The following is a 21,232-nucleotide window of genomic DNA, read 5'->3' on the forward strand; positions in this document are numbered from 1 at the left end:
CTAGGCCCGCTTGGTGGACAGGTTCCTAGCAATGCCGTCGCATATCTGGCCCCAGTTGGATCGGCAGAGCTCCTCAGAATGTTGTTGGATCTGGGTTTGCAGCGTGGCCAGCCGCTTTTTAAGTGTCCTGTTTAGCTTATTCCTCTTCCAACGTTCTAGGAGGCTGTGATAGGCCTCCCAGAGGTGGGCGAGTCGGGTGTCTAAGGTGGGGGTTTCTGTGGGGGTTTAAATGATTTTTGTGTTGCGTTGGACGTCATCCTGGAGTGATTTCACCCAGGTGTCGATATCGGAAATAGGGGTATCAGGGCGGGCAGCCCGAATGGTGTGGAGAGAGTCCCAGTTTATGAGTTTGTGTGTCATGTAATTGTGACGGGGTTGTTCTATGGGACAGTGACCTGTATAATGTAATGATCACTGCCTAGTGTGTATTGTTTCCTGGTCCAGGTGATGCCTCGTAGAGAGTGGGTCAGCACCAGGTCCGGGCTGGTGTCCATACTGACGCTATTGCCGATCCGAGTGGGCGTCAGGAAGTTGTGTACGGTGAGGTGGAGGTTCTGGAGGAGCAGATAGAGCCTGCGACCTCGGTGTGTTGTTGTTTTGTAGCCCCAGTCTGTATGTTGACTGTTGAAGTCTCCGCCGACTCACAGGGGTGCTTTCCAGCCAGCCGGTGGACCGATCGAAGTAGGGACTCTAGAGACGCCATCGGGTGTGATGGGAGGCGATAAACGTTGACAATAAATATGGGTGGTAACTTGTGTTTATGGTGTGTGATTTCTGTGATCACGCAGGGCGTCTCTGAAGCGATATCGTGGCGATATTGTGTACCCTGATAGTGATGCTACGGTGTTTGAGTGTGGACGCCCTGGGTTTGTCTGTGGCGTCCGAATGTACCGAGGTGTAGCTGGGAAGTGTTGTGCAATGTGTAGCGTCTTGGAGTAAAGGTATCTGGGGCTGAGGAGTGAGTGTGGGAAGTAAAAGCTGCAGAGGTGCACGCTGGCCCCAGAAGCCACGGCAATTCCCAGTTAGAATTTGTAGGTTATTATTTCCCCGCGCCACTATACTAGAGGGTGGGGAGGCGAAGATGGGGGCTTAGATGCGTGTCCACTGGGATGTGTTGGTCAGGAGGGGTGAATTGTGTAGGCTGAAGGGTGGGTTGCGAGGGTATCGAAGGGCGCATTTGTGTGAAGCGGTGTTCTACGTTTTCCAGCATCTTGTTAAGCATAACATCCATGTGTTGCTCTAATTTCTCCGCGAGGGTTTCTGCGATACGAGTGAGTTTATTCTCGAGGCGTGTTTCGAGTTCTTGTAGTTTACGATTGAATTAAGCCTCAAGCGCTGCGACTTTGGCATCTATGTCTGTTAACTGAGGGGGTGGTATTTACTGTGTGGTTCGCTGTTTTTTCGTGGGAGGTGTGCTGAGAGATTCCTTCTCGGGGGGTTGAGTGAAGTTAGGGAGGCCTGATTGTGTCGGGGGTTGGGTATGGACGAGGGAAGCAAGGCGACTGACCTCTTCCCTGGGGGCCCGGAGCTCCCGTTCCTTTTGTAGCGCTTCTGAAGGCTGGGTGAGGGGGAGGTATGTCTTCTGGTGGCCAGGTTGGCCCATGTGAAATGTCGAGCGTCCGAAGGGCGGGAAGCTGTGCTGCCGGAGCGTCGACGTGGGCTGGCACTGAATCGATGGTGTTGACGATGTTCTCTCTTCTTTTGAGTGGACCGCGGCTGGCGCGTAGTAGGACTTCTTCGATTTGCTTTGCATCCACTTGTTCCGGTCAGGTGTCCTCCACCGCATAGAATGCATTGTCGAGCGCAGGTTGGGGGGTCCACTCATTTATGAGTTTCGCCACATCTTGGGCATCAGAGGGAGCGGGGCAGGGTACATACATCAGCTCGATGCCCTGGTTTTCTGCAGTTCGCACAGGCGTCGATGTGTCCCCGGTAGACCGTGCATAGGTGGACACCACCGCCGTCGATCATATTCCCCGCAACTGGTCCGTATGCGAAGGTGATAAGGATTAAGCGTGTTTTCCCCATACGTCGAGAATCAATGATGGGGACTTCGGAATTTCGGGCCTGAAGGTCTGCGATGACCTCGCGGGGGGTTTCATCTGAAAATGCTTTCGTGATCACTCCGCGCACCGCCCCGGCTGGTGGGGTGATGTAGGCTGTGATAGCATATTTTCGGTCGCGAAGTGTAATTTCCTTGAAATTGACGAGTTTGAGAAGGCCTCTTGGCACGTGGTGGCGATGGTGCACGTGTTGTTTGTGGGATGTACTCGGATATGGATGTCTTGTTGGCCTTGTAGCTGCGCTGCTTGCATGATTGTGGCGAGTAGCGATCGCGGTGGGATGGCGAGAAGCGCGAGCCCTCCCTGCGATCTGCAGACAATTTTGTAAGCGTCAACAGGCAACGGCGCGAGTTGGCGACCTTTGAACGCTGCTGCTCTCGCAGCGCGCAGCTGTTCATGGCGAGTCTGGAACGCGGGCGGCGATGGGCATCCTGGGCATGCGGGAGATGATTTGGATGCTCCGGTCGTGTTCCGATGGGACGCGTGCATGAACAGGACATGCTTCCAGTCCCGGGGCCTGTATTCGGATGGGTTCAAGTCCTCTGCGGACACTGTGACCTGTGTGACGCTGTGACCTGACCTGTGACGTCCCTTTTAAGTATTGTATGTGGTGTGCCTCAAGGAAGTATTCTTGGGCCACTTTTGTTTAACGTTTTTATAAATGATATCGTAACCATAAACAGTGAGGTTCAATTCATTATGTACGCGGATGATTGCACACTGTGTGTCTCAGGTCCTGATGCGAATGAACTTGTGCAAAAATGTAATAAAATATGGCAAATTTGTCCGATTGGACACAGACAAATAAACTTAAAGTAAATTCAAAGAAAACAGAAGTTCTAATATTTCGCGCGAAAAATAAACCACTTAACATTAATCATGCTATTTATTTTCAGAGCCAATGCATTGAACTGGTTGAAAAATTTAAAATTCTTGGAGTATACTTTTCTTCTAATTTACGCTGGGATGGCCATATTAAACATCTCTGCGGAAAACTCTCTGCGGTTACCGGTGATATGGCACGTTGTCGCACACTTCTACCTACGAGAGCAAAACTTCAAATATACTATGGTCTCTTCTTATCGTATATAAATTACTCTTACCTTGTCTTGGCTACAACATCTAAATCTTACTTGAAAAAGCTGGTAATACTTCAAAAGAAAATCGTTCGGTATATAGGTAACGTTAATCGGCTTTCACCAACAGATAATATATTTCTCAAATACCGACTAAACCGCGTTGATAAATCATACGAACACAGATTACTAGAAACGATTTACTTCTCATCCGAATATGTTAAGAATTATTTTGCATCCCTTGCTCAGCTAGAACTCTGCACTCACACGAAACATACTACACGAAACCCCGAGGTGTGGAAGGTACCATGGTTCCGAAACAATTACAGCCTACAGTACTTAACACATAATATACCGACTGTAATAAACAAATATAAGCACACAGCTACGCTAAATAAAAATGGTTTGCGTGACTACTTTCTTTCTTTATAGTGGCACTTTTGTACATTTGCATTCAAGTGTAAAATGTCATCTTCATGCATACGTACGAAATTGTAATGTTTGTTGTGTATAAAGATTTCAGTGTATATATCATGTGAGTGCTACTGCCATGTAAGGGACCCTGGGCCTCCGTCAAGCTGCTGCGACAGCTTTTTGCCCAGGTGTCCCTCCAGTTCTTTTTGTTTCTGGTAAATAAAATTGATTGATTGATGCTGGGGTCTGGGCAGTGGCCGCGCGAGGCCTAGCGCGGCGGCTGTGCCACTGCCAGAAAGGAAGGCTGTCGGCTTAGCCGGAGGGTGTCGGAACTCCAAAAATGTGGGGTCCTAGTGAAGCTCTCACCTTGCTGCGTTGATTGAGGTAGGCAGTGGAGTTCCACGGCGGGCTCACTACCGCTGAACAGGTCTGTGTGCGGAGCCGATGTGGAGCGCGTCCGCTCTCCGTTGCCTTCTCGAGCGTCGCAGTTCTTCGACGTAGCACTGCGACAGCCCTCGTGCCACTGCACGCGCTCGTCTTCGTCTTCTTCTATAGCTGCCTCGTTAGGACAGAAATTTCGCGGGGCGGGGGGAGGCGGGGGCACGTGCCCCATGTGTACCCCCTCCCCGTGATATTGGAGTACAGATCGACGTGATTGTCAGTGCACACTTCTAACAATACATCATCATCATCATCATAAGCCTGGTTACGCCCACTGCAGGGCAAAGGCCTCTCCCATACTTCTCCAACAACCCCGGTCATGTACTAATTGTGGCCATGCCGTGCCTCCAAACTTCTTAATCTCATCCGCCCACCTAACTTTCTGCCGCCCCCTGCTACGCTTCCCTTCCCTTGGGATCCAGTCCGTAACCCTTAATGACCATCGGTTATCTTCCCTCCTCATTACATGTCCTGCCCATGCCCATTTCTTTTTCTTGATTTCAACTAAGATGTCATTAACTCGCGTTTGTTCCCTCACCCAATCTGCTCTTTTCTTATCCCTTAACGTTACACCTATCATTCTTCTTTCCATAGCTCAGGTGCAGCGGTGGCGTAGAGGTAGAACACCCGCCTCGCGTGCAAGAGGTCCGTGGTTCGAATCCCGGTGCCGGCAATTTTCCACCGGATTTAAAAAAAAAATCCGCGTGTTGATAAAATTGCACAAACAGGCCTGGAGTGTGGCCTGATCCCGGTGACCAGAACCGGTAACGCACTCCCTCACCAGAGCAGGATTGGCCACCCTGGTGCAGTACTTGGCCAGAACCTCCTATAGGAACACAACAATCTAACAATACATTTCTGCCTAAATACATTCTGTTTTCCCCGTGTGCCTACGCGCATGAAAACCAGTGACGTTATGGCGTTCAAGTAGGTGGTCGGAAGAACGGTTTACTCCACCTTCATAACGAAACAGTGCAACAGCCCAACCACCTTCGTTCGCTCGCAAAGGGGAAATAGACACAGCGGGAACACAAAACTCAGTTTCCCAGTAATGCGAGTGAAGGGGGTCCATGGCACAACTTCGATTCGCCAGGAGGAGCACGTCCTCATTTGCAGCAATCTTCTCGGCAGCAACTGCCTAGCTGGCTCTTCGTGGCGGTCGGCGTGGGTGGCTTGCAGATCTCGAGCGATCCCTTTTTACACGCCTTTGGTGGAAGCTTGTGTAGAAATATTGGGAATCCTATCATCGTCGTGATTTCACTATGGACGCCGCAAGTCAACAAGCGCTTGACAAACGCGCAGGCCTCGGAAGACTATTTTCACATTGAATCTGCTGGCGAGCCGCTTGAGTATAACGTGCCTTACCTGCCCTGCAACACTGACGCGCGTTTTCTGCAGCAATGTCTTAGCTGTCGGCATTGATAATAAATTATGGGGTTTACGTGCAAAAACCACAATCCGGTGATAAGGCATGCCGTACTAGGAGACTCCGCATTAATTTTGACCCACTGGGCTTCTTTAACGTGTGCCTAAATCTCGTGTTCTTGCATTGTGCGCCCATCAAAATGCGGGCGCCTTGGCCCGGATTTGATCTCGCGCGCAACACCATAGCAGCGCAACACCATAGCCGCTAAGCAACCACTGCCGAGCGTCATAATCTCAGCGCTTACGCTGGCGCTTCATTGGAATGCCATCCTTGATGCCTGAATTCGCCATCCGGCTAAAGCGCTGACCCTACTAAAAGCAGTAAATGTTAGGCTAAGACAAATAATATTTTTCCGCCGCAGTTATCTGTGACTGAATTACCTCAAGTATCAATCAGTGTTTATTTTGATCAACCACATTTTACTGTTCTACCTAGCGTAAATATAGTTTTGCATGATTAGTGGATTTATAATGTTAGTCGATGACAAGAACGCAGGGCAGGCTTCTCCCAGGATATTGTGATGCGCACGTGCCCTTTCCGCTTGCAACACTCTCAGAAAAATCCTGGGGAAAACGGGAGCAACTGGGCCGTAAATCCTAAAAAGGGCACTTTCGTCCATCAAGGGACTAACTGCATGAATGGGCGCACCATGTGCAACTTTTGGAGATTAAGTGTTTAGTCTCTGGTCGGAAAGAGAGCACCGGAAGGGCGAACGACAGCAGTTACTCCCCATGCTCTCCGCTGGTTTTGACCGTGTCGTGGAGTGACGTGGTAAAAATGGTATTTTCTATGAATCGTGAAGTGTTCGAAGTTCGTGCACTGTCTACTGAACTACAGGCAAAGCAGCATTTTGCCTCTTCGTGAGAAAATTGCGTAAAATTTCAAAGCTGGAATGTCAAGAGCCACGCCCTTCTTGCGCACACCTTAATGGAGCGATACACAAAACGTGCAAGTCATTGATAGACTGCTAGATTTTGCTGCTCAACAGTACCTATGCCCCTTCCGTTGCAAAGAGCTTACGAACTTAACTGAAGGGATGTGTAGCTCAAACGGGAACCACTAAGCCACATAAAAATTGTCCTTCTCTGTCGTCTTGGGTGCCCCGGTTGAGCTCGCGACACGTTTACATCGGGTAGTGCCTCAGTTTAAATCGCCCTTAGAATAGACGTACAAGTAAATGGGGTCAAAATCCATGACGTAACGGCTAGCTGGTACAGTTTCTGAGGCATAGTTACTAGCGCTAACAAGACTTACGGAAAAAAACTTGGGACAGGACAGAGCGCTAGTAGCGCTCTGTCCTGTCCAAACATATATATGTTAGTCTTGTTAGCGCTAGTAACCCTGTCTCAGCAAATGCATCAACCCCAGCTAACCCAAATTTCTGCGTTAATAGCTCGTACAGGAACGTCAGGCCGGCGACGCCACCCGCGTTTAGCTTTTGCATACAGGATGGTTTACCAAGCCTATATATCGTGTGTAACAGCTTGTGTTAGCCAGGATGTTTTTCGAAAAAGCATACATTAGGTACTCATGAAGGAAGGTACTTATACAAAACCTACAGCGTTAGGAGGTCTGACTACCGAACAAGGTAGGTGTTACAATGGAATCACGCTCCATCACTTCTTGATCGTTTATTGCGAAAGCATTATATATGCCTCATCACGCGAAATTCTGGCGTAGACAGCGTCACCACCGAGCAATGGCACCAAAAATGACCGTAGGCGCAAAAAGCAGGCACAAGTTAAAAATGCTCAGATGGACGTCCAATATTTCGGGGAGGTTCACGTATACAAGGTCATTCGAAGACTTTGAAAAGAAACCATCGAACGTTTCAGTGGAAATGGAACCCACAGTCTCCTGGGTGCGAAACGTCGCCTCCCCGACGCCACTGTGGGTCTATGGTCCTCGCTGACTTAAGAGGAAGCTTTAGCTCAGGTGCCCCGTTTTAAATACATGTAAAACGAGAATTTGTTTATGACGGCAACCACTGCACCAAATTTGGCAAGGTTTGCTACATTTAAAAGAAAAACTTAAAATCTAGTGACTGCTGGTTTCAAATTTTTGATTTAGTTTGTCAGTTTTGTATTAAAAATTGGCCAAAATCAAAAATTTTCAGAACACAAAACTATCAAGTTTACAACTCCGTAACTCACCCATGATAAACGATATCGCAATTATGTGAACTCCATGTAATAGTACATCTAAAGCGGACAAAGGGCAATGTTACATGTGAATCTCAAAAAAATTTTGTTTTATGAAAATACAGCTTTTGCAGTACGCTTGCCCACAATGTAACCAATTCACGTGATGTATAAAATGACACATTGAACTAGTGCGCTTTGAATCTTCTAGTAGATGCCGCTTATAGAACCGCGATATCTGCTTTTGAAGCAGAGTCATTAATTTGTAAACTTTGTGCTTGTATTTTTTCTTCAAACTTGAGAATTTTTGAAAATCTTTTTAAGACATTTCAGGCCCTAAATCGAAATTCCGCTTGCAACAGCCAATAGAATTTACCTTTCCCTCTCAAATGCAACAAATTTCATTAAAATTGGTCGAGGGGTTATCACAGAACAAATTTTCTGCGTTTTACATGCATTTGAATAGGCCGCGTCTGAGTTCGGCCTGAGCTAAAGCTTCCTCTTAAGGCGTGGTGAGTGCGTGCGTCATTGCACACCTCACGTCGCAGCCATCGCGCTGACTAAAGTTGTTGCCTAGTGCGTGCATCATTGGGCATGGGACGGCGCAGCCAGTTGGGAGGAGATGGCGCCACGTCATTAGTGTATAAAACAGAAAGCACTTGAACACTGCTTAGCGGTTTTTCGAGTTATAAGTACTCCTTGCGGGCATGCGAGACCGTTGAGACGCTTGTCGCATTTTGATTTGTCATTAGTGAGCCCCCATGGATGAATCTCCACATGACTGCCATAGGCTGTTTTTAAAGGACCTCAGAAATGGTTCGGACAAATTTTGTAGACGGGTAGGATACAGCTAATCATTCGCACCACAATATGTGTGAAGCGTCTCATATTAAGAGAGCTACGGACGATTACAAGTTACCTTCCTCCATTCGGTATTGAAAAATTTGTATGCGAATTCTATGAGAAATGAAGATGTATGCATGTCGCACAGAGTTGACAAGAAATTAACGATACGCTGTGCATATTGAACGTAATCTCGTAGAAAATGTGCGAGATCTGTATAATGTGCTTCGCAGACTTTTACGAAGTGCACGAGATTTATGCGATATTGCATAAGAATGCGTAGAGCGTGTATGAGATGTGTACGATGTGCTGTGTAGACCTGACGATATTATGTATGAGGTGTGTGAGGTGGCGTGTGATGTTTTTGAATGCAATACCAACTCGCGCAATTCTCAACCCTAGGGAACCACAAAAAAGCGTAAATAAGTCGTTGAACAAATAGCCAAAATAGCAGTCCAAACCCATCGCACTTTGTCACGAATTCATAAAAATAATGAAATAACTAACTATCTTTAATAACTTTAATAACTAACTGTCTCTTTTCCCCTTTATTATCAATCACTAAACACATAATGTGATCAATGCACAATAACTTCTATGAAACATTACATGCACTAAGTCTTTCACAACTTGCTGATAGAGCTTCGCCTAGTAAAAATGCTCATATGTGCACAGTAGTGGCCAAAAACGACATTAACGTCGCAACTTGGTGACCATTATCTGCCAACGTACTACACAAAACGGAATGTGAAATTAAAAGTGAAATGACAAAGTAGTTCGTATGCCAATGATGGCTAAGTCCAATGCAATACCTCGCCATGCGTTGAAAGCTGACCTCGAAGCAATCAAAATGTGAGTGTCCCTCTATTCAAGCAGGGTCTTTAAATGACGAACATGTAGCACATCCTGGCATTCGCGGACGCAGTCACCAAATGAAAAACACCTGTGCAAAGCGCTGGTACAATAACTACCCATGTCAGACGCACGCGCACGCAGAGAGAACGCGAGCAGTTTCCGAAAGCACTCGCGAAAGACTGTGCGCGCGTTCTTACGCGTTCGACGCATATCAGAAGCGTGTGCACACACAAACACACACGCACAGAACGCGAGCAGTTTCCGAAAGAACTCGCGAAAGACGATACCGATGTTCTTACAAGAAAGCAAATTCAGCCGGCGTGGCAGCACTGCCCCATGCACAAACGGCACCACTCATGAACAGTACACAACCGAAGAACTGCGCACAACAAGCCGCAATAAAATGTACACCACACGACGTCAAACCCGTCGTCGATTACGCCGCGGCGACACATGAACAACTTCTAACATTCACAAACCAAACGACGATGTGCTGAGAATTTCAAACAGATTTTACGACCTTGACCAGTTGATACGGCTGCTCCGCAGATTGCTATCTTCGCTGTTGAAAGCAATGTCAGCAAAGTTGTTGAAACAGGTCGCGTAACACGCACAACAAGGACATAATACGACTCTACTACCCATGCCAACATGGTTACCGGAACCAGAGACGCCGAAGTAAACATCCTCTATCGTAAGGAAATGACGTGTGTCATTTCCTCTTATTACGGACAGAGGTTTATAGTTACTGGGCCTCTTCAATTTTCGTAGGTCTGGCTGCCCGCTGGCAGCCAGATGGCAGTCAGCTAGTTCCGGTTCTGATAGGAAGTCACGTGGGCTGGGATCCCAAGACAACCCGAACCTGCCCGAAGTTTGCAAAATCGAACGCCGGGACAGCTGGCCAAATGTAAACTTGCTGCCAGCACGGCAGCGCCCGGCGAGGCCGGCACGCGCTCGGCGTAGTCGGCCCATTTATGCGTTGCCAGCTGGAAAATGTATAGTTGGATTCAGGGATACGATCACTTTCGTGCAGTTTCGCGCGACTCGGCGCAGTACGCCGACTGGGGCAACTTCACCTCGCGTAGCGCAACAGATGGCCTCCAACGCGGCGGATGAGAAGACGCGAAATCGTGCGTAAGTGATTGTATACTCGAAAGCGATATCTCGAGGATCCCTGCTCGCAGCGATCACGTCGCCCACCCGACGACATTGATGAGTTGGCCTTATGGCATCACAAGGCATGAAAAAGCAGGTTATCGGGTAGGTCTCATAGGCATAAAATTTCGGGCCGAACTGCTTGGACTTCGATTTCAGAAAGTTTCTTGTGGCTGAATATGCTTCTCATTCTGACCCTAAGGAGCTGGGGAAGCAGCTGGCGCATGAAAATGCACGCCGCCTGTGACCAGCAAAATGTTTCATGCATTGGACGCGATCATGAGAGCAATAAGCCATTGTACGTGTGTCTAATGTACCGAGTGCAATCAATGCATTCTTAGATCAACGGCCTGCAGTCGAACACATATCGGTTTGGAGCTGCCACCTAAGCATAAGAGGGAGAGACGGAGCGAGCACAGCCTAGCTACAAGGCTTTCGCTAACTGCAGAAAAGAGAGATATATACATACGCCAGATATGTGAAAAGGAAGGCCCCCAGAGAAAGACGAACCAAAAACGTACCGCAATGTGTGAATGAGCGTCTGCAACTTGCGTGGAATACGATGCAGATAACACGCACGCATGATAGCGCAGCGCGCTGATCACTGCCGCGAAGAAGCCTTGAGGCGACACACACACATACACACACGAAAGCTTCAAACAGTTCACCAACTGCTCGTATTACACCGCTTCGCAATGCGAAACAGAGCACAAGCACCTAAAGAAGATAACGCTAGAAGTAAGGAAATATGAAGATGACCGTAGACAGTTGGCAGAGCGAGGTAAATTTAAGTCCTCAAGAGCCCGCGTTGCAATCCGCGAAGTCCCCGCTAAGATGGCGGCGAGCGCCCATCGCCTCTTTTAGTCGTCTGCTAGCCAGAGAACTTCCAGAGGGCAGCCAGATCAAAATCGTCCTGGCAGGTTCTGGCAGCCCGCAGGTAGCCAGAACCGTCCATCGCGAGCAAAACGAACGCCCGGCAGAAGTGCTTAGCGTGGTGGGCGGAGCAACCCGAGAAAAACGAAGACGCTCTGGCAGCCCGCGGGTAGCCAGAAATGGAAAATCGAAGAAGCCCACTTTCTCAGTTGCACAACTCTTCCTTTCGAGCAGGGTGCGACTTGTTCCTACCATTGTGAGGGCGCTGCGGTCGAGCTCTGCGCCTAGTGAGCGGCGCTGCTATACTGACATGTGTACGCTCGTTGCGAGTGTTTTGCGCGTCTTGTGCTGTAGCCAATTTTATTTTCTCACTGTGTGTTCCTTGACACTGTCCTCGCGCACATGGCCCGCGGTTGAGGCCTTTTGCGCCCGGTCCAAGTTCTGCGCTCACGGAGACGCTGATACCTGCCACGCGTGGGTCACCGAGCGTTGATATTGCGCGCGCACTTCGGTTTGCAGGCCCACTTTTTTTACATTTCATTACTTTCTTCTGTCCGGACAGGCCGCCATTGACATCTGAACCTGGCAACGTTTAACGCTAGAACGTTATCTAGTGAAGCGAGTCTAGCAGTGCTACTGGAGAAATTAGAGGGCAGCAGCAGCAGCAAACGACTTTATTGGGGTCCTGAGGAGCTAAGCGGGGGCCTGCAGGTCCCTACCCAGCCATTGGCTAGTCCCATGTCGGAACAGAGAGGCCATGCCTCTCCGCTCGTTCACGGGCCCTCTGGACAGCCAGGAGCTGGACGGCCTGTCTCGGGTCTGTGATAGCCTTCGTCCAGTCTTCTTCTGTTTCAAAATCCTGTAACACAAGGCACTGCCAGAGCATGTGATTTAATGAGCTAAATTCAGTGCCGCAATCTGGGCAGAGTGGATCGATATCCGGGTGGAGCTTGTTCAAAAAGCCGCTAGAGGGGTAGGACCCCGTCTGGAGCATGCGAAGCGGGCTAGCTTGTGGCCTGTTGAGCTTATGATGGGGGAAAGGAAAACTCTGCCTATTCCCTCTGTAATGAGAGGTGATTTCATGAAGGGTAACCAGTGGATCACTGTGGACGAGCTCTCCCGAACTCACCCGAGACACCATCCCGTCGCGGCATGCGAAACCTCGCGCACGGTCGTGGGCTATCTCATTGGGGTTCAGGTGACCCGGTAATACGTCTGGTCCCATGTGAGCTGGGAACCAGACTATGTGGTGAACAATATCAGAGAGGTGTTTGCCGTTTAGAATCCTGGCTGCTTCTTTGGCTATCAAACCCGATGCGAACGCTCTAACGGCTGCTCGGGAGTCCGTGTACACCGTAGTGCGTTTTGAGTCCAGTAATCCGAGAGCTATAGCAGCCTGTTCCGCCACATCGACCGAGGAGGTTTTCAGCGAGGCGGCCGAGAGGAGTTCTCCCCTGTCATTGACTGTAGCTACGGAGAACTTGTTGGCACTGGCGCGCCGCGCCGCGTCAACAAAGGTCTCCATTCCGGATATGTTCTTTAAGAAAGTTCTAGCCCTCCCCAACCTTCGACCTTTATTGTGTAGGGGGTGGACATTTCTTGGAAAAGGGTCTACAATAAAGGAGTTCCTTGTCTGAATATCAAGTTGCGTGATATTTTCCTGATTGAAGCTAGGACGGAGGCCTGCCGCATCCAGAAGTCTTCTGCCTGCTTTGGAGTTTGATAATCTAATAATTTGTGCTGATCTTTGTGCTTCTATAGATTCCGAAGTTGTGTTGTGTACTCCCAATGTCATGAGTTTCTCTGTGCTAGCCGTGATTGGCACGCCGATCACCCTTTTGATACTTTTGCGCATAAGCGTGTCTAATTTATCCATTTCTGTTTTCGTCCAATGGAGGGCTGCGACTATGTAAATGACATGGCTGATGAGGAAAGCATGGTGAGCCCTTAGGAGTATATCCTCGCCTATGCCACCTTTCTTGTTGGACGCTCTCATAATTATTCTAATAATGTTTTCAGTTTTCGTGGTGAGTTGCGCTATTGTCTTAGCGTTGTATCCCTCTGAGTTTATTGAAAGCCCTAGTATTTTGATGGAGTCTACTCTCGGGATGGTGTGCCCATCTCTGGTACGAACGCTAATTGGCACCTTATCGAGTGGGGTGAGTCCCCTAGCATCTCGTCTAGCCTGTCTGTACAGCAGCAGTGTCGACTTTCCAGGCGAGAGTGCCAGTCCCGTACCTTTCAAGAAAGACTCTGTAACATCCAGAGCCTCCTGTAGAGCTTGTTCGACCGTAGCCTCCGATCCTCCAGGACACCAGATTGTAATATCGTCAGCATGTAATGCATGACCTACGTAAGGAATTGCTGCAAGGCTTTCCGGCAACTTGCGCATTGCTATATTAAACAGAAGGGGTGATATAACTGCCCCTTGGGAAGTACCCCTGTTTCCGAGTGTGAAGTATTCCGAGACTGATTGCATCAACTTTATGGCCGCCGTCCTGCTCTCGAGGAAGGATGCAACGAAGGAGAAGAATATAACTCCTAAGTTCAAGGCCGATATCTGCTGAAGGATATAGTCATGTGCAATTGTATCGAATGCCTTGGATAGATCCAGTGCGAGGATGCCTTTTACATCATTGCTTTGAGAGTCGATTATCTGTGTTTTGAGCAGGAGCATGACATCCTGTGTTGAAAGCAAAGGCCTGAAACCAACCATATTGTACGGAAATAGTTCGTTGCGCTCAATACGTCTCGATATCCTGTTATGCACTGCATGTTCCGCTACTTTGCTAATGCAAGAAGTAAGGGAGATAGGACGGAGGTTCTCCAAGCTGGGTGATTTACCTGACTTGGGCATTAAGACCACTGTGGCCTTCTTCCAACTCTCCGGTACAACGCCTTCCTCCCATGCCTCATTTATCTCCTTCACTAAAGCTTGAATTGCTTTGTCGTCCAAATTTCTTAAGAGCCGGTTTGTAACTCCATCGGGGCCTGGGGCAGACCTTCCGTTTAAATTGTGCAGCACTTCCCTGATCTCAGCTTCCGAGAAGGGGACGTCCAGCTCTGGGGCAGGCGCGCCCTCATACTGAGGGAGGGGAGAACCTGGGCTTTGGCCAATGGGAAGGTATTTGTTTGCTAGTTTCTGAAATATTGAGGCCTCTGAGATGCCTTCCATTTTTTCCTTATTAAATAATCGGTCTGTGACTAGTCTCTGATTACATTTGGATTGTCCATCGTCTAAGAGATGTTTGAAGAGGGTCCATTTGCCTCCTTTGCGCATTTTTCCATCCGCTGCCGAGCAGGCGTCTCTCCATTGCTGTTTATTAAGTTCTGAGCAATGCTCCTCAATGAGTTTATTGAGCTCCGCGATCTTTTTCCGTAGCCTGCGATTGAGTCTTTGTGTCTTCCACCTCTCGAGGAGAGAGCGCTTGGCTTCCAGGAGATGCGCTAACCTTACGTCCATCCCTGGGGCATCAAAATCCGTAACAATTTCCTTGGTGGCCTTCTCGACAACCATTTGTATCTGTACAACGTGTCCCTGAACGTGTCCCTGAACGTGTCGTATACTGCCTCATCTTCACCTCTTATTTTCCTAAAGAGGTCCCAGTCTGTGTATTTATAGGTTTTGGGAGGAGCTGCTATTATTTCCATCCTGAGTTCTCTTATGTAGTGGTCGCTCCCCAAGTTCTCTTGTAAGTTGGACCACGCGGCCACAGCATTTCTAGTGAAGCTGAGATCAGGGGTCGTGTCTCTGACGACCGAGTTTCCCAGCCTCGTGGGGAAACGTGGGTCCGAGACCAGCGTCAAGTTTAGGTCTATGCTCACTGCAACTAGGTTGGCCCCTTTGTTCGTGTTACATAACCCCAAGCCGGGTGGTGAGCATTGAAATCTCCTGCGACTATTAAGGGCTGCGATTTCGCAGTGGTTGCGACCCTATTTAGTAGTGAGCGCAGATTATGCTTATGAGCGGAAGGAGAGCTGTACAGGTTGAGAATGAAGATGTTTCGTCGAATTTTTCCGTGGAGGATGATTTCAATTAACTCTGCCTCGAGACCGGATTTCTTATCCGAGTTACAAATTTTGACTTCGTGCTCCTGAAAAGAGGTGTCTTTCCTGACGAATGTGGCGATACCTCTGCCATTTTCTCCTTTTTGGCTAACCGAATGGTAGCCCGATAAATTTACCTGCTCACTAAGCGTTTCTTGCAAGAGCAGGACGTGCGGCTGCAAGAGCAGGACAGTAAAAAGTATTTACTAGGGCTCAGTGAGGTTAGGAGGACGAAAGAAGCTTATACAGTGCTGAAAAGCAGGCACGTCCTGTGATACCGGGGCTGAGTGGAGAGACGTGAACTAGGAGTCGGATTCCTGATTAATAAGAATATATTTGGAAACACACATGAATTCTATAGCATTAACGAGAGGGTGGCAGGTGTTGCGAAATTTTTTAAGAGGTACAAATTGAAGGTCATACAGGTCTATTCCCCTACATCCAGTCATGATGACCAGGAAGTCGACAGCTTCAATGAACACCTGGAATCGGCGGTGGGTAAAGCCAAAAGAAATACACTATACTGAAGGGTGCCTTCAATGCCAGGGTAGGCAAGATGCAGGCTGGAGAAACGTCAGGGGGGAATATGGCATAGGCTCTAGGAATGGCAGGAGAGAGTTATTAGTAGAGTTTGCAGAACAGAATAATTTGCGGATGATGAATGCCTTCTTCCGCAAGCGGGATAGCCGAAAGTGGACGTGGAGGAGCACGAATGGCGAGACTAAGAATTAAATAGACCTCGTACTCTGCGCTAACCTTGGCATCATATAAGATGTGCACGTGCTCGGCAAGGTATGCTGCAGTGACCATAGGCTGGTAAGAACTCGAATTAGCCTAGACTTGATGAGTGAATGGAAGAAACTGGTACATAAGAAGCCAATCAATGAGTTATCGGCAAGAGATAAAATAGACGAATTCCGGATCAACCTTCAGAACAGGTATTCGGCCTTAACTCCGGAAGAGGACCTAAGTCTTCACGATATGAACGAGAATCTTATGGGCATCATTAAGGAGTGTGCCATAGAAGTCACTGGTAACTCCGTTAGACAGGATGCCAGCAAGCTATTGCAGGAGAGGAAAGATCTGATCAAGAACTGCCCCTGTATGAAAGCCTCTAACACTACAGCTACAATATAACTGGCAGAAATTTCCAAGTTAATCAGCAAGCGTAAGACAGATGACAAAAAGAAGTATAATATGGATAGAATTGAACATACTCTCAGCAACGGAGGAAGCCTAAAAGCAGTCACGAAGAAACTAGGAATAGACCGGAATCAGATGTATGCGTTAGGAGACAACGCCGGCAATATCATTACTATTATGGATGAGATCGTTCAAGTGGCTGAGGAGTTCTACAGAGACTTATACAGTACTAGCGGCACCCACGATGATAATGGAAGAGAGGATAGTCTAGAGGAAATTAAAATCCCACAAGTAACGCAGCAAGAAGTAAAGAAAGGCTTAGGAACTATGCAAAGGAGGAAGGCAGCTGAGGAGGATTAGGTAACGGCAGATTTGTTGAAGGATGGTGGGCAGATTGTTCTAGAAAAACTGGCCAGCCTGTATAAGCAATGCCTCATGACTTCGAGCGTACCGGAATCTTGGAAGAACGCTAAAATAATCCCAATCCATAAGAAAGAGGACGCCAAAGACTTGAAAATTATAGTGCGATCAGCTTACTGTCCGTTGCTTACCAAGTATTTACTAAGGTAGTTGCAAATAAAATCAGGAACACCTTAGACTTCCGTCAACCAAAGGACCAGGTAGGATTCCGTATGGGCTACTCAACAATAGACCACATTCACACTATCAATCAGGTGCTAGAGAAATGTGCGCAATATAACCAACCCTTATATATAGCTTTCATTGATTAAGAAAGCGTTCGATTCAGTCGAAACTTCAGCAGTCATGGAGGCATTACGGAATCAGAGTGCGGACGCGCCATATATAAACAAACTGAAAGATATCTATAGCGGTTCCACAGCCACCGTAGTCCTCCATAAAGAAAGCAACAAAATCCCAATAAAGAAAGGCGTCAGGCAGGGAGATACGATCTCTCCAATCCTATTCACAGCGTGTTTACAGGAGGTATTCAGAGACCTGGATTGGGAAGAATTGGGGATACGAGTTAATGAAGAATACCTTAGCAACTTGCGATTCGCTCATGATATTGCCTTGCTTAGTAACTCAGGGGACCAACTTCACTCCATGCTCACTGACCTGGAGAGGGAAAGCAGAAGGGTGGGTTTAAAAATTAATCTGCACAAAACTAAAGTAATATTTAACAGTCTCGGAAGAAAACAGCAGGTTAGGATAGGTTGCGAGGCACTGGAAGTGGTAAAGGAATACATCTACTTAGGACAGGTAGTGACTGCGGATCCGGATCATGAGACTGAAATAATCAAAAGAATATGAACGGGCTGGGGTTCGTTTGGCAGGCATTCTGAGATCATGAACAGCTGGTTGCCACTATCCTTCAAGGGAAAACTGTATAACAGCTGTGTGTTACCAGCACTCACGTACGGGGCAGAAACCTGGAGGTTTACGAAAAGGGTTCTACTTAAATTGAGGACGACGCAACGAGCTATGGAAAGAAGAATGATAGGTGTAACGTTAAGGGATAGTAAAAGAGTAGATCGGGTGAGGGAACAAACGCGAGGTAATGAATCTTAGTTGAAATGAAGAAAATGAAATTGGCCTGGGCAGGACATGTAATGAGGAGGGAAGATAACCGATGGTCATTAAAGGTTGCGGACTGGATTCTAAGGGAAGTGGAGCGTAGAAGGGGCGGCAGAAAGTTAGGTGGGCGGACCATATTAGGAAGTTTGAAGGGAGAACATGGCCACAATTAGTACATGGTCGGGGTAGTTGGAGTAGTGCGGGAGACATCTTTGCCCTGCAGTGGACGTAACCAGGCTATTGAAGATGATGCTTTCTTCGGACGTGCACCTTCAGGTGTGCTGTCTATAGAATATTATAGTTTAGCATCAACAACCAGCTGCTTGATTCAACAAGCACCATGTAACCATGTAAATGGCGAGTGCTGCGACAAACTAACATAACCGTGTGGGGCTATAGCAGACTGGACTTGCACTGGTGGCGCGGAGGTGGATGATAGCTCTGCGGTGGCGGGAACGGGAGCAGACCGCTTGGTGTGCATAGGCGAGGCGAGGATTTGGGTACGTAAAAAAATTTACAAACGTTGTTGCGACGGCAAGGGTGGCCGATGTGATGGCGATCGTTTGATCATATTTAGGCGTTTCTTAGAGAAAATTTGCTCCTTTTTTGTGTCCATTAGTGATGACTATTAGCTAGCTGTATGTTTTTTGCTGTGCGCCGTTGTTGGTCATCGTAGTTCGGTCCCCTTCGTGCTTTGTTCCCAGTTCATGAGAACCTCTGGCACTCTCGTCGCTCTCACATGAGGTCACAGTGCACGTGTTTATAGTTGTGCTATCGCGTGCTGTAGTTCATCCGAAATTCAACAGTGTTTACGCTGGTAGGACCGTTGGTGCAGTCGATGCGGCGTGAACTGACAAGAAGGAGCGTTCACCTCAAAACCTAAGCCGGCGCCTAGTGCATTCCTATGGTTCATGTAGTGTGCCTTGTCATGTGGAGCAGAAGATTATTAGTACGGCTACGAAAACATTAATAGTGATTTCGTTATGTTCGTTCTTCATGTCGTAGTGCACAATTAGGAAAAAGTTTCACGAAATTTACCCTGAGATGAATTGATGTTGCTAAGAGCTTCATAAATTATTTATTTGCTTTCTGTTATGAAGTATGTCAGCGCTAGGGATCTTTTCGTCTGAACGGGCACAGTAATTAAAACAGGGAATGTCATTGTTTCTATACGTAATTTCTCAGCAAGAAATCGTATAGACATTTCTAGAAGTATGTCGATGTTTTGTTTTCACAGCTAACGTCAACGTGCTACCGCACCCGAACGCTCTGACTCATGAGAAGATTTTAGGTTGTATGCAAATTTTTCTGCTCATAGATTGTCGCCAAGGTAACCTGTAATTCTTGTCTTTAACGTTCTGTGTGTTTTCGTGCCTTTGGAACATTGAATAACCACCTGTGATGTAAGAAGGAGATATTTCTCTAAGCAGATGCAGGTTCATGTTGCTGGCCGTACAAGAGCGTTTCACAAATTAACGCGGTGTTGGTAAATCACAAGTTTGAGGTTTCAGCAGTGATTACAATAAGCTGAACATTTCCTATTGTTTAGGGATGTCACAGTTTCCTGAGACAGAGGCAACTCTGCACCATATAGTAGTCTGCGGCACTGCTGTAGCCTGGGCAGGACGACAAAGCATCTGATCTGCTTGCTTTGCAATGGGCGTACAAAATGGTCATGACCACTTATGTGTTTTAGCACTCATGTGTTCGTGTATTAGGTACCAGCCAACTTTCCAGAGTCTCTCATGGAACTGACTAATTCTTGCTCATTCTACTATTTTACTAATGTTCCACTAAGTAATGAGAATGAAGCTCTATTGGTGAAGGTGTTTTTAAAGCTGTTGAGAAATGGGATGGCATGAGATTGCGAAAATGCACGTAAAAATTAAATTGTCATGGCACGTATGCTGCTTTCTTAATTATTAGCAATGAAAAATCCCTACCGAAAACACAAGAGTAGCAGTAAGTGACATTGAAGTGGAAGAATAATAGTGCAATACAGTAACTGTCTCACGCTTAGGAGGTCACCTCAACAGTACTGCACGAGGGAAGGGTAAGAGGAAGAAAAGAGTGAGGAGAAATAAAGATGGAGGAGGGACGAGCGTGAAGCCGTGAAAAAAAAAGAAAAAAAAGCGTGAAACGGGGCTTATAGCCGCGTATAAAGGTTGGAGGACTCAAAGAACTCAATTAGAGCCGGGAAGGTTCTTTTGAATAAACCCTAAAAAACCACTGCAAACAGAAAATCCTCAGGATTGGCTGTGGGGAGTCCTAGGCGTCGGTAAGAGGCGATTAGTACTTTCCTAGTTGAGCTGTGAGCCACGCCACCGAGAAGGATGTGTGCTAGAGTTTCGTCACCACCAGCAGTACAATTTTGGTATACAGAGCTGACGACACCTGAATGGCGAGAGATCCGCTGCGATGTTTTGAAGCAGCCAATGCGTAGACGGAGGAATAGGGCCCTGTCGGCCCGTGAGAGACCCAGTTTTGGTAGCGGCCGGGGTGGAATGCCGGTGGCGACGCGATTGACAGGGTGTCTGTTTCTGACTGCATTCGATACTAATTGGCATGCCGTGTCCAACAGGGAGACGAAGTTGGTATAGGGCGTGACATGAGAGTGAGCCTCTTTGGCGAGGTGATCGGCTTGTTCATTATCATCTATTCCGACGTGCGAAGGAACTCATTGGCAAATCAGATCACAGCCCATTAGTTGTGCATGGTCAAACTTTAAAGAAAATCTTTGCGCGATGAGGGGGTCTCTCTCGCCTTTGGCGAGCGTGAGTAGCGCCGCGCGGGAGTTGGTGAGTACGGCGAGCGACGGGGGGAGGCGCGCGAGAACGCCATCCAGGATAAGAGCGGCAAGTTCGGCGACGTTGAGGAACAACCGCGGCAGAGGCGGGACGCCTTATGCATGGAGAGTTCCGCAAGAACACAGGCTGCTGTTGAGGAGCCGTCATTGAGAACCGCGCCGTTGGGGAAAACCAGCACACGGCCCGACAGTCGCTCCTCAAATGTGGCGGCGATCTCGTGAAGAATCGCGCAGGTGGCTGTATTCAATTTTCATCCCGGGTACTGTAGTGCGGATGTCAATAGGGTGGTAAAGATACGGGGTTGGCGGAAGCCAGCCACAGTCGGGGGCGAGTTTCACAAGTGAGTGATAGTTGGATGCGCGCCGTCCTATGCCAGATTTGTGGGAGAGAGTAAAAGCGCGTGACGAGCTTT

General features: G+C 47.9%; 1 protein-coding gene across 1 annotated transcript in view; it reads right to left on the reverse strand.

Annotated features, from left to right (window-relative positions):
• The window catches only part of LOC139051566 (solute carrier family 22 member 13-like), a 468,022-nt gene that overhangs the window by 165,740 nt on the left and 281,050 nt on the right, over positions 1 to 21,232 (reverse strand). The window lies entirely within an intron of this gene.

The sequence above is a fragment of the Dermacentor albipictus genome, unplaced genomic scaffold (assembly GCF_038994185.2).
Source record: "Dermacentor albipictus isolate Rhodes 1998 colony unplaced genomic scaffold, USDA_Dalb.pri_finalv2 scaffold_12, whole genome shotgun sequence".
Taxonomy (NCBI): domain Eukaryota; kingdom Metazoa; phylum Arthropoda; class Arachnida; order Ixodida; family Ixodidae; genus Dermacentor; species Dermacentor albipictus.